The 12,486-nt window shown below is 46.5% G+C and overlaps 1 pseudogene; it reads left to right on the top strand.

Annotated features, from left to right (window-relative positions):
* The first annotated feature begins 6,828 nt into the window (after window positions 1-6,828).
* On the top strand, window positions 6,829-12,200 carry LOC114210134 (toll-like receptor 2; annotated as a pseudogene).
* The last annotated feature ends 286 nt before the right edge of the window (window positions 12,201-12,486 follow it).

Below are 12,486 nucleotides of genomic sequence, written 5' to 3'. Positions count from 1 at the left end.
ATGGGCCTCGAAATGAAAGTCGTGAGGACGGGCCTCAATTTGGCATAGCGCCATTTCTCACATAGGCAACTTCATAAACATACTATAAATATTTATTATATAATGATAGTTAAAATTCTCCTGAGTGATGAAGAGGCAGCCAGAAATCAAATAGGTGGATGTTTTGTGGTAGATGTTCTATTGCAAAGTGGCTTCCCTCCGTGAACCATCAGACTTCTGTGATTCCTTTCAGTACAGTTTGTGGTAGAATAATGGTCCCCCAAAGATGTCCTCACCCTCATCCCTGGAGCCTGTGAACACGGTATGCTACCGGGGCAAGAGGAATTAAGGTTGCTGGTAGAATTAAGGGTGCTAATCAGCTGGTTTTGAGATGGGGAGATTCTTCTGGATTATCTGGGGAGGCCCAATGTAGTCACCAGTGTCCTTACAAGTAAGAGGAGAGCTGGAGCTACAAGAAGATGGAGGAGAGAGGCACAAGCCACGGAATGCTGGTGGCCTCTAGAAGGCAAGGGAACAGATTTTTCCCCTAGAGCCTCCAGCAAGGGTTGCAGCCCTGCAGACTCCTTGTTTTTAGCACGAGGAAGCCCATTTGGAGTGTCTGCCCTCCAGCACTCTGTAAGATAGAAAACCTGTAGGAGAGTCTGGGTGGCTCAGTCGTTAAGTGTCTGCCTTCGGCTCAGGTCATGGTCCCAGGGTCCTGGGATGGAGCCCCGCATCGGGCTCCCTGCTCGGCGGGGAGTCTGCTTCTCCCTCTCCCTCTGCCTGCCACTCCCCCTGCTTGTGCGCTCTCTGTCTCTCAATCTCTGTCAAATAAATAAATAAACTCTTTTTTTTTTTTTTTTTAAGAAAACCTGTGTTGTTTTAAGCCCCTGAGTTCGTGGCCATCCGTGAACTCAGCAACAGGAGATGAAGATAGCACTGTGAAGAACAACGAAGTACTGGAGATTTCCCCCTCAGTGCAAACTAGCCGGTCTCATTTCCGTGGATGCTGGCAGAACACACGTGGCCACCGGGCCAGAGACAAGGGGCCGCTTCTCCCTGACTAACGGCAGGGCAGCTGCTGGGCGGGGGGTGGGGGTGGGGTGGGCAGCTTTCTGCACAGTTCACCGAGCCCAGATTCCCACAGGGCAACGTGAAGGTGGCCAGGTGACCTCTGCACACAGTGGCTTGTGTGATGGGCGAGGAAGCTTGACACTAGGATCTCAAATCATTCAAACTGGGCAGCAAGCACCGCTGCCCTTTGCTCCCAAGGTACTCTGTCTTCCAAGCTAATAAGCATGAGAACAGTGGTTTGAGTTTACAGACTACTTTTCACCTCTACCATCTAATTTAAACTTTTCTTTTTAAAGATTTTATGTACTTATTTGAGAGAAAGAGAGCACACAAGTAAGGGGTGGTGGGGGGCAGAGAGAGGGAGAAGCAGACTCTCCACGGAGCAGGGAGCCCAATGTGGGGCTTGATCCCAGGACTCCGGGATCATGACCTGAGCCGAAGGCAGACGCTTAACCGACTGAGCCACCCGGGTGGCCCTCCCCTAATTTAACCTTTTAAAAGCCCCTTAAAGAGGTAACATTCCCAAGAACCCGAGGCCCTGAAACGCTGAATGACACACTCGGGGCCACCCACTCACCCCCATTTCCTGTCGCTTCCCCTTCTAATACTCTCAGTAAATAGATCCATTTGTGCAGCTCTTCACCCTTTGAGGGTATGAACGTCTTGTAAAAGAGTAAATTGTTTTCAGGCTCTAATCTGGTGACCTGCAAATGGCGGACACTAAATTCAGCCATAGAAAGAACATGGGCTGTGGAATTAGATATCGGTGGTTCAAATCCTGACGATGCTTCTCTAATGTCTATGAGCCTCAGGCTGCCCATCTGCAAAATGGGGTAATAATTCCTTCATAGGGATGTTAAGAGACTTGTGCCTCCTGGGTCCTGTCGCTTAGGTTCAGGTTGTCCCCCTTGGAACTACTTGCTCGATTTGTCTCTTCCCCACGACTGTGAGCTTCTTGAGGGCAGGGACCACGTCCTCTGTGCTGGTCCTCCTACGACTAGCACCATGCCTGGCAAGAAGACATGCTGAATAAACATGTGGTGACTGAAAGAGTCCACCTGGCACCCAGTAGGTGCTTGATAGTTGCCCCTTCCTGCCTTCCCTCCGCAAACCCCGCCTTTCGGAATCGGCTTCCTGGACAGATCGCTGCATGCCCAGGCAAGGGCCAGTTTCCATCCTAAAGCAAGTCTGGGTTCTCCACAGTCACTTTCATTTCCTAAAACTGAAATTTCTATGACACATATTATGCAAGAGCAAATAATGCAGCCACTCATTGGACAGCAGGGAGCCGAACAGAGTCATCCGTCCCGGTTCCTGGCATAGCTGGTGGGGGCCCAGTTGTGCAAGTTTCTGAGGTTGGAAACAGAACAACTCTTCTAGTGTTTCTGCGAGCACCAGGGAAAACTGTCCTGGCAGAGCTGTCCCTCATTCTTGGAAAAGAGAGCAATGCCCCTTTCCTCCCCAAAGCCAAGTCCCATGATTCTCTCCTGTGAGAGGGAGTAATGATAAGTCACCCCTGGGCCCGCAGACTAGGCCTGTAGCCCTCCCTGGACGAAGAGGCAAAATGCCTCCACAATTCAGGTTTCATGAAGTGGGTTCCTCCCCACCTCCTTTTTCTATCCCCTCCTGTTTCCTGGACTCGAGCCTCTACTTCGGAGGGGATTCCCCTTCTTCCCAAATACTTTCCTTTTCCTGTTCCAGCTGAGCCTGCCTGAGGCGATGCTGTCTGCCTCAAAACAGCACCTCTACTCATTCCAGCAACACCTTTACTTTCCGAGGGAAACTGAGCTCATCCCATTGATAAGAAGGAGACAACATTCACATCAAAGTCAAAAAGCCCAGTAATAATTACATTTCTTGGTGTATGTGCCTTTTATCAAAGGGGCTTCTTAATCCAAATCCAAATCCACACCCATTCATGTCATTTAATTTTCTCTCCAAATTTTTATTCTTTGTCAACACAGCTTTGATGCTGTGTGATTTCAGGGCTAAAAGTTCCTCAGCCAACCGACCTCCAATCCCCCTTTCTCTTCTCATTCCCCCATCGTTACCTAGTTTTGCCTACTGTTTGTGCCCTGATATTGACAGACAGCTGTGTTTCTCCCGCTGATTTTCCATAAAACAAACACATTTATTCGCTTGGCTCTACTTACCAAGCAACCCATATCTCGCATTTACAGATGCCGGCACTGCGTGCATCCTGCCTGGGGCCTTGCCTGATTTCCACGACTCTGTGACATTCACTTAGCAAGGACAGGACTGGGGTGAGATGGTGCAGTCAGCAACAGGGCTCACCGTCTCTGCTGGTAACCACTGCACCACACTGCCGTCCTGTTCTATCTTCATGTTGTCAGAAATGTTTTAAAATCACTCTGAAATATTTTTTTCCCACACCAGACCAGAGCTCTGGCATCCTAACTTTCCACTAGGCTCTCTGGACCGTTTGACAGATGAACAGTTAAGGTAGGGCTCGACCCCACTGTACCCATAGCAGGCTCACATTCCTGCTCTTTCCTCCTTACCTGGTGATGGCATCACAAAGCTCAACAGGTTCTGGGGGTGTAGGGGTAGGAGCCCCTTGAATCAGGAAATCAAAGGTGACAGGAGCCAGAAGTGACTATAGGATATTCTTTTCCCCCAGGACAGTGTCCTCATTATTTACATCCTGCTCTGTCAACAATTTGATTTGACTGGCCGAACCTGCAGCAAACTAGAGAGGATGAAGTTCCCGTAGTTTAAATCCTACGGCCTTTCCTAAAAAGAACAGCTAACACTGAGTGTTTACCAGGTTCTGGGTGCTGGCTTCTGGGTATCATTCCCCCTAGTTAACACGTGTGAAAACTGCTAGATCTTAAAGCTAACACGTGGAAGAGACACAGCACGGGCCCTCAACAGGCCCCGTCTCCATAATCCCATCATGCTGTGGAGGTGGGGGCGCAACGGGGTGCGCGGAGCCCTGGAAATCAGTCCATTCAGCTTTGGATGTGCGCTGCATGGGCCACCGTTGGTGGCTGCCCCGAGCCACTCCGGAAGCTGATTTACGGTAGCGACTCGGAGAGAGTCTTTTGGAGCTGGTGTCACATATTTTTAAGAACCTGTATATTTCGGTAGGAAAAGGAAGTGAAAAGCTGCCATGATAATGATGGTAATAATAGCTGATGATTATTGATCTCTTTCTGTAGGCCAAGCATTCTGTTAGCTCATTGGATACATGACCTCACTTAAGCAGTGAAATCCCAGAAAATCAGCTGGGATTTCAGTGTCCCGTACTCAAGCCATCATTCAATTATCATTTAACTTTCTTCTTGGACTTAGAAGAGTAAATGACATCCTTGTAGGCAACGTTTGTGCCGCTTATGATTCTTCCATGTGGCAATCATCCTTGAAATGTGCAATGCATTTGGGCCACGTTTGTGTAAAGAAATCTTGCAACAAAATGGGCACACAGAGACACATCCCATCAAAAATTCAGTTTTCTAGTAGTTGAGTGTTTCCTAACATTCTCATTGAACAAGTGTAGCAAGATGATGAAGCCGGGGAAGATGTCTATGGGGATCTAGTGAAATGCATGTGGGCTCTGAAATCAGACAGATGGTGGTTCCAATCCCAGTTGTGTTACTTAGCAGGTTCCTGAGCCCTTCTGAGCCTCCTTGAATTTAAAATGAGGGGATACCCGCCTCATAGACTTGCTATAGGATTAAACAAACACACGTAGAACAATGAGCAGAGGTCTTGGCACAAGACAGAGTCTCAACAGGAGTAATTTCCTTCCACTCCTCCATCCCCACTTTGGATTCGACTTGCCAAACTTGGTAGTGTTCCCTGACTTCTTCTGTACCCCAATTTATAGGTCCTTATTGCCTGATTATCTTGATTTGCTCATTTACTTACTCAAAAGTTTTTATCAAATGCCTATTATATGCAAGTTACTGGGTAACCGTTGAGGATGCAATGAAGAACTAAATAAAAACAAATTCCTTTTCACGTCCTGGTGAGAGATTCAGACATTAATCATACAAGTGGGTGGGTAGTTAGAAAGGGAGATAAATGCTGCGAAGGTTAGGGACACATATCTAGGCTTTAGAGTAGAGACATGAGGGTGAGTCGAGACCAGAAGTGAGAGTGTCTACGGCAGGGGGGGTTGGTGTTGGGGGAGTGGACAGTGATGGTGAAGGGCGTGTGGTAAAGGACAGCATTCACAAAAGGGCTGTGCAAGGGACGTGTGTAGGGTGGAAACTCTGTGTGTCTGAAAATCTGAAAGACCAGTGTGGCTGGCACACCGATGGTGAGGGGGAGAGGGGCCAGAGACCAGGAGTTTAAGCAGAAGCCATTCCACAGACCCCGCAGGGCTGTGCGGTCCACCTGGATTAGGATCCTCATCCCAAGAACAATCCAGAAGTCACAGAAGAATTTTCAATACGGGGGTAGCGTGAAATGATCAGATTTTGCGCTGCAGAAAGATCATTCTAGGATCTGTACTGTCCAATAACGGTAGCTACTGGCTACTCGTGGCTCCTGAACACTTGAAATGTTGTTGGTCTTAGTTGGAATTTACTGCAAAGGTAAAATACGCACTGGGTTTCACAGACTTAGTATGAAAACAAGAATGTAAAATGTCTCATTCATTTTAACAGATTGATTCCATGTTGGAATGATAATATTTTGGGTGAAATAAGATGTAATTAAAACCAATTTTACCTGTTTCTTGTTACCTTTTGAAAACGGAGCTACTTGAAAATTTAAAATGACACGTGTAGCTTGCATGTGCGCCTCCCATTCTATTTGCGTTAAACAGAGCTGTTGGATGCAGTGTGGGCGAAGGGGTACAGAGAAGGTGAGGTGGACCTGGAGGCTGTTTTAGAGTAAGGCAGCTGGGTCATGGTCGCGGGAATAACAGGGGTTGGGTGGATTCAAGGTAAAATCAGTAGGACTAAGTCCTGTAGCAGGTGCATCTGGATGAATGGTGGGCACCACATGTTAACCTAAGGACCGCTGGAAAAGGGCCGGCCCTGACGAGAAATAATTATGAGCTCAGCTGTGGATATGTTCTGAGACAGCCAAGTAGACAGATGTTTCACCTAGGCTTGGATGAGATGTCTGGGCGGGAGACTTAAATTTGAAATGAACTGGCATGCAGAATGGGCATGCCTGACGTTCCTTAGGAAGCAAGCAGCCAGTGAGGAGTGATCTGGAACCTAGACTTGGGATAGAGGGTAGGGAAGGCTAAGTTTGAAAAGGAGAGTTGAAGGGGAAAACTAAGTGTGTGCGGTCCCGGAAACAAAGGGAGAGAATGTCTTAAGGAGGAAGGAGCGGTCAGCAACGCTGTCTGCTAGGACAGGTTAGGCAATGTGAAGAATAAAAAATATTGGGAGTTAGCAACATGGCGGCCATCGATGATCTTTGCAAGTGCTGCCTGACACGATAGGCTGTAGAGGAGTGCAGACTGGGCAAGAGGTGAAGAAAGAGGGACGGTGACTATAAAGAGCTCTTTTCAGAATTTGGACTATGAAGGGGGAGAGAGGGAGAGAGAAAGAGAGAAGCTTGAGGGAGATGAGTTTTTTTGTTTGTTTTTTAAATAACCGGAAGAGACTTGAGCAGGTGTAAATATTGTTAGGAGTGGTCTGGTTGGGGTGGAGTGGCAGAAAGTACGAGAGGGAGAGAACACAGGGAGGGAGAGCATTCCCTACTGGACCGAGCTGGGGGTGGGGTGGGGGAGGGGCGCTGGGACAAGGGATCCCCCTTCTACTGTGGCAGGAGGGAGGACGGCGGGCATGGATGGAAGCTCAGAAGTGGGAAGTTGAGGAGATTTCTTCAGATGGCTTCAGTGTGCTCTGTGAAGTAAGAAGTAAAGTCATCCCTGAGAGGATATGAGGGGGTGAAGATGGATGGTCAACGGCGGGAGGAGCGTGCTGGAAGTGTCACACATGGTGGGGAGTGCGGGGGCCTTAGCCAGAGAAATGGAATAAAAATGCCTGTTGTCCTCTAAGAAAACAGGCAGGAGGGCACTTTTAGGTTTGGGATTGAATGTTATACAGGAGAAACAGAAACAGGAGGAGAAGAGACCGTGGTGGCTCTAGAATTTCTATTTGGTAGAGCAAGCTGATTCAGGGGTGGGAGGGCGTGAAGCGTTTTGTGTAGGGTTCCACATGCTATTACAGTGAGGAAACACAAATTGTTCATACTGAAGAACAGGGAAGCCTTACGGAGACTGGGTAAGTCTTAGGAGGTAAAGCCCTGATCTTCAGCCCCGTGTTTGGCAACACCAAACGAAGGTGTTACGACGATTGTGAACAAGAGGGGCTGTGCCCTCTCTCAGATCCCCAAGGCCTCCTGCTGGCACCCCAGCCACCCCCCCCAACCCTGCAGCTGGCGTGAATGTTCCGACTATCTGGCGGCCCCAGTCAGCTGGGTATGTTCCCTATAAAGAGACGGAAGGAGCTCCTTCCCGCGGAACCAGAACTTTTTAGGCCAAGTACAACTCTCCATATGGTGTTGAGAGAATGGGAACCCCGGGGGCTGCTGGCCCCTCTGCCTGTGAACGCCAGCCTGCGCCAAACGTTTGCCTCAAGCTGCACTGAATGAGCAAGGAAGAGAAGGAAGGAGATGACGAATGGATTGGGGAAAGAGGAAGGAAATCAGTGGACTCTGAGCAAGATGCAAGAGGCCTGAGCTAGTCATTGAGAGCCTGGTCGACTGTAAGTAATGACCAAGTCCAGGGAGTGGCCGAGGTAGTGCAGAGGGAATCTTCTGGGAGGAGGAGGTAAAGGGACAGAGAGGCTTTGGGAAGAATGAAGCCCCCTGGGCTGCTGGAAGATCTTGGGAAGAAGAGTTCTATGGGCTGGTGTCAAAGCCTTCAGCAAATGGGAGGAAGGGACTAGGGAGTCAGCAGACGGACACAGACATAGGAGGCCAGAGGTCAAAGGGCATGCCAGGAGCCCATGGCCCCAGGGAAACTGATTTTCTTACAAAGGATTGGGGAAGTAACAGATTCTCAGGGAACAGGGTTCCTGGCTCTAACGATGCCCTTTGCAGAAAACCATGAGACACCATGGAACGATAGATTTAATCCCCTCGTATGAACTGGGATTTAGCACAAATCATTTTAGTGACCTACGTGGGCTGGAACTGTTACATGGTAAATAATGGACACACGGTTGGATCTTCACCAGTGACTGAAAGCTCAAAGGAACCGTAGCCAAAGGAAGGGCAGTCCACCAAAGAACGTGGAGGGAAAGTCTCTTTCTCTCTTTCTTCTTCCATTTCCCAAATAGTTGCTGAAATACAAATTCTCTACATTAAAGAAAAAACAGGACTTTTATGGACTTTCTGTTCTGAGTTACCATTGATGCTTCTAATCCTGAAATATATACCAAGAAGCCTGAAATCAGTGTAGATCAGTCACTCGGGCCAACATAGGAAACAGTCAATTTTATTTGGAGAGATTTTCTTTAATCTATCTTCCCTCCCTCGCTCCCTCCCTCCTTCCCATCCCTTCTTCCCTCCAGAATGAACGTTGAAATTATTCTGCCAAGAATACCTTATTTTCTGGAATCATTACAGGATCATGAGTTTAGTCCTTGAAGAGACCTTGTGGAAGTTGGGTGGTGAATTGTTCTGAATAGGCACGGAGTGATATTAGGAAGATGGCAAGCTGAAGATGAGCATTACATAAGGGATAAAACTATCTGAATACGGGGCGCCTGGGTGGCTCAGTTGGTTAAGCGACTGCCTTCGGCTCGGGTCGTGATCCTGGAGTCCCGGGATCGAGTCCCACATCGGCCTCCCTGCTCAGCGGGGAGTCTGCTTCTCCCTCTGACCCTCTTCCCTCTCATGCTCTCTATCTCTCGTTCTCTCTCTCTCAAATAAATAAATAAAATCTTTAAAAAAAACTATCTGAATACAATATAAAAAGATTTTATGGTGTTATGTTTCTAGGTCATTTGGAATTTCTGAGGTATTTAAGAAATTTAATTTTCTTTCCATCAATAAATATCTTATTTAGAGCTCTTTTGGATGTGAGAGAAATCAATGTCAACTTATTAAGGAAAAAGGAGATATTTTATAAGTGAGTCTATTTATTTTATGACTTGCTAAAGAAATTAGATGTTTTCTCCTTCCTTCTCTCAAAGGGCTAGCAAAAAGCCAGCTCCTCTCTTTTGGAGGCCTGATGTGTCTGTCTATCCTTTGCTCAAGGAGAAAAAAAAAAGAGATCCTTAGAGGTCAGTTATTGAGATAATTTATGTACAATAAAACTTGTCAATCTAAAAATACAATTTGATGAGCATTGGCAAAGACATGCAGTGTGTAGCCACCACCACGATCATGAGGCAGAACATTTCCAGCATTCCCAAAGTTCTCGGGTGCCTCTTTGCAGTCAGTCCCCTCCTGCCACCTGGCTCCCTGGCTTCTCCTGGATGACCTTTTGTCATAGTTTTGCTTTGTGCAGCATTTCATCTAAATGCACCCTACAGAATCTGTTTGCTTGTGTCTGACTTCTTTCACTTAGCATTACGCTTTTGCTATCCATCCATGTTCTTGCATGTATCAGTTCTTCCTTTTCATTGCTGAGTAGTATTCTCTTGTCTAGATAAGTAGTAATTTTTAAAATCTATTCATCAGTGGATAGATATATGAGTTGTTTCTAGCTTTGAATATAGTACACGATTTTGTGTGGCCTTATGTTTTCATGTCTAGAGAGTAAATACCTAGAAAGAGGATTGCTGGGTCACAAATTAAGTGCATGTTTAATTTTATAAGAAGTTCTCAAACTTTCCCAAAGTGGGTGTACCATTTTGCATTCCCACCAGCAATGTATGAGACTTTCAGTTGTTGCACATTCTTACCAACACTCGGTATCGTCAGTCTTTAATTTTAGTCATTCTTGTGAGCATGTAGGGGTATCTCAGTACAGTGTTTCCCCCAGTTTTATTGAGCTATAATTCACTTATATCATTGTATTAAATGTTTACAACATAGTGATTTGAGAAAAGTACATATGATGAAATGGTTACCACATTAAGTTTAGTTACCACCCATCACCGCACATAGTTATAGTTTTTTCTTATGATGAGAACTTTCAAGATCTACTCTCTTAGTAACTTTCAAATATACAGTACAGTATTTATTAACTATAGTTCTCATGTTGTACATTACACTCCTAGAACTTACTTATCTTGTAACTGGAAGTTTGTACCTGTTGACCCACAGAAAGCAGTCAATTTTACTCTGAGAGGTTTTGGTTGATCTTTCAAGGTTCCAAAATGTTTAGAAGTGAGAGATGTTGCTTTTCAAAGAAGATAAGAGGTAACAGAAGAGTACCCTACGGTCAAGCCCATAGCGAAAAAACTAATATTAAAATGAGCTAAAGTAGTAAAACAGTAAAATTTGAAAATTAGTTATTAGAGGTAGAACTGAAAGACTGTGTACTTCAGGAAAATTGCGAGAATTTTTTTGAGATGATGGAACTTTAAAGACATGCTTTTATATTAACTAAAGATATTTACAGTCGAAACTGCCCAAGTCAGCTTGATACCTTAACTTCTGTCACAGTATTTTAAATCCCCAAGGTACTTAGATCTCAGTGAAAATCTGATAGTTGAATAACTGAAGCATTCACTTTATAAGGATATCTGTCACTCCTTGCATACCTTGAATTTAAGACAAAATCAGGGCGCCTGGGTGGCTCAGTTGGTTAAGCAACTGCCTTTGGCTCAGGTCATGATCCCGGGGTCCTGGGATCGAGTCCCACGTTGGGCTCCTTGCTCAGCGGGAGCCTGCTTCTCCGCCTTCCTCTGCCTGCCATTCCCCCTGCTTGTGCGTTCTCTCTCTGTCAAATAAATAAATAAATAAATAATCTTTAAAAAAATAAAATAAGGGGGCGCCTGGGTGGCTCAGTCGTTAAGCGTCTGCCTTCGGTTCAGGTCATGATCCCAGGGTCCTGGGATCGAGCCCCGCATCGGGCTCCCTGCTCCGTGGGAAGCCTGCTTCTCCCTCTGCCACTCCCCCTGCTTGTGTTCCCTCCCTCGCTTTGTCCCTCTCTGTCAAATAAATAAATAAAATCTTTAAAAATAAATAAATAAAAATTAAAAAAATAAAATAAAAATTAAAAAAAGACCAAATATTCTATAAAGTTCGGAAAATGTTCCTCACCCTAGAAAAACCTCACTAATCTTAATCTTTGTAAATGTACACTTGGTTCTGTACCTAACACTTATCAGTGGCCAGAAAAGGTCGAATATTCAAATTTATCCAACACAGAAGTATACAGTTTAACCCACAGTGTTTCCCAGCCACGAGGCATAGTAGCCGTTAGCAGTATCTTTTATTTTGCCACAATTTAAAGAACTTGACCCTTTCAGGTATGTGCTGAAGACACCACCAGATACTTCCTTCTGGAAAATAATACTTTCTCTTCAGAGCACCCTGATTCTTTTCACACACTGGAGGCTCTGGACGCCGGCGGTAACAATTTCCTTTGCTCCTGTGATTTCCAGTCGTTCACGCAGGAGCAGCGAGCGCGGGTCCAGATCCTGATCGACTGGCCGGAGAACTACCTGTGTGACTCTCCGTTCTCTGTGCGCGGTCAGCAGGTTCGGGACACGCGTCTCCCGGCCTCTGAATGCCACCGGGCCGCTCTGGTGTCTGCCGTGGTCTCTGTCCTGCTCCTGCTGCTTCTGCTCACGGGGGTCCTGTGCCACCACTGCCACGGGCCGTGGTACCTGAAGATGATGTGGGCCTGGCTCCAGGCCAAAAGGAAGCCCAGGAAAGCGCCCCCCAGGGACCTGTGCTACGACGCCTTTGTGTCTTACAGTGAGCGCGATGCCTACTGGGTAGAGAACGTGATGGTCCAGGAGCTGGAGCACTTCGACCCTCCCTTCAGGCTGTGTCTTCATAAGCGGGACTTCATCCCCGGCAAATGGATCATCGACAATATCATCGACTCCATCGAGAAGAGCCACAAGACCATCTTCGTGCTGTCTGAAAACTTCGTGAAGAGCGAGTGGTGCAAGTATGAGCTGGACTTCTCCCATTTTCGCCTCTTTGATGAGAACAACGATGCTGCCATTCTCATTCTTCTGGAGCCCGTTGGGAAAAAGGCCATCCCCCAACGGGAAGTGTTTGAGTTGGAGAATAATTCTAGTTTTTAAAATGCAAATATTCATACAGTGAAATATTCTCAGTTTTCAAAACTTCGTTCTAGGTTGAGTTAGAATTTTACTCTTATTTCGCACAGGCCGTATTAAGAACATTCTTCAAAAATTGCAGATGTTAGCGAAATCTTTTCAGAATAGAAAAATTTTGAGGAATGGGCATTTGTGTTTGCAAAGGTGTATAAAAGAGTGCAGGGAGGGGCGCCTGGGTGGCTCAGTCGTTAAACATCTGCCTTCTGCTCAGGTCATGGTCCCAGGGTCCTGGGATCGAGCCCTGCATCGG

This window comes from Eumetopias jubatus, unplaced genomic scaffold, assembly GCF_037043125.1.
Source record: "Eumetopias jubatus isolate StellerSeaLion01/CBP00866 unplaced genomic scaffold, mEumJub1_p1.0 scaffold_2, whole genome shotgun sequence".
Lineage (NCBI taxonomy): Eukaryota > Metazoa > Chordata > Mammalia > Carnivora > Otariidae > Eumetopias > Eumetopias jubatus.
Note: the sequence above shows the minus strand (reverse complement) of the source record. Positions and strands in the feature narration are given on the sequence as shown.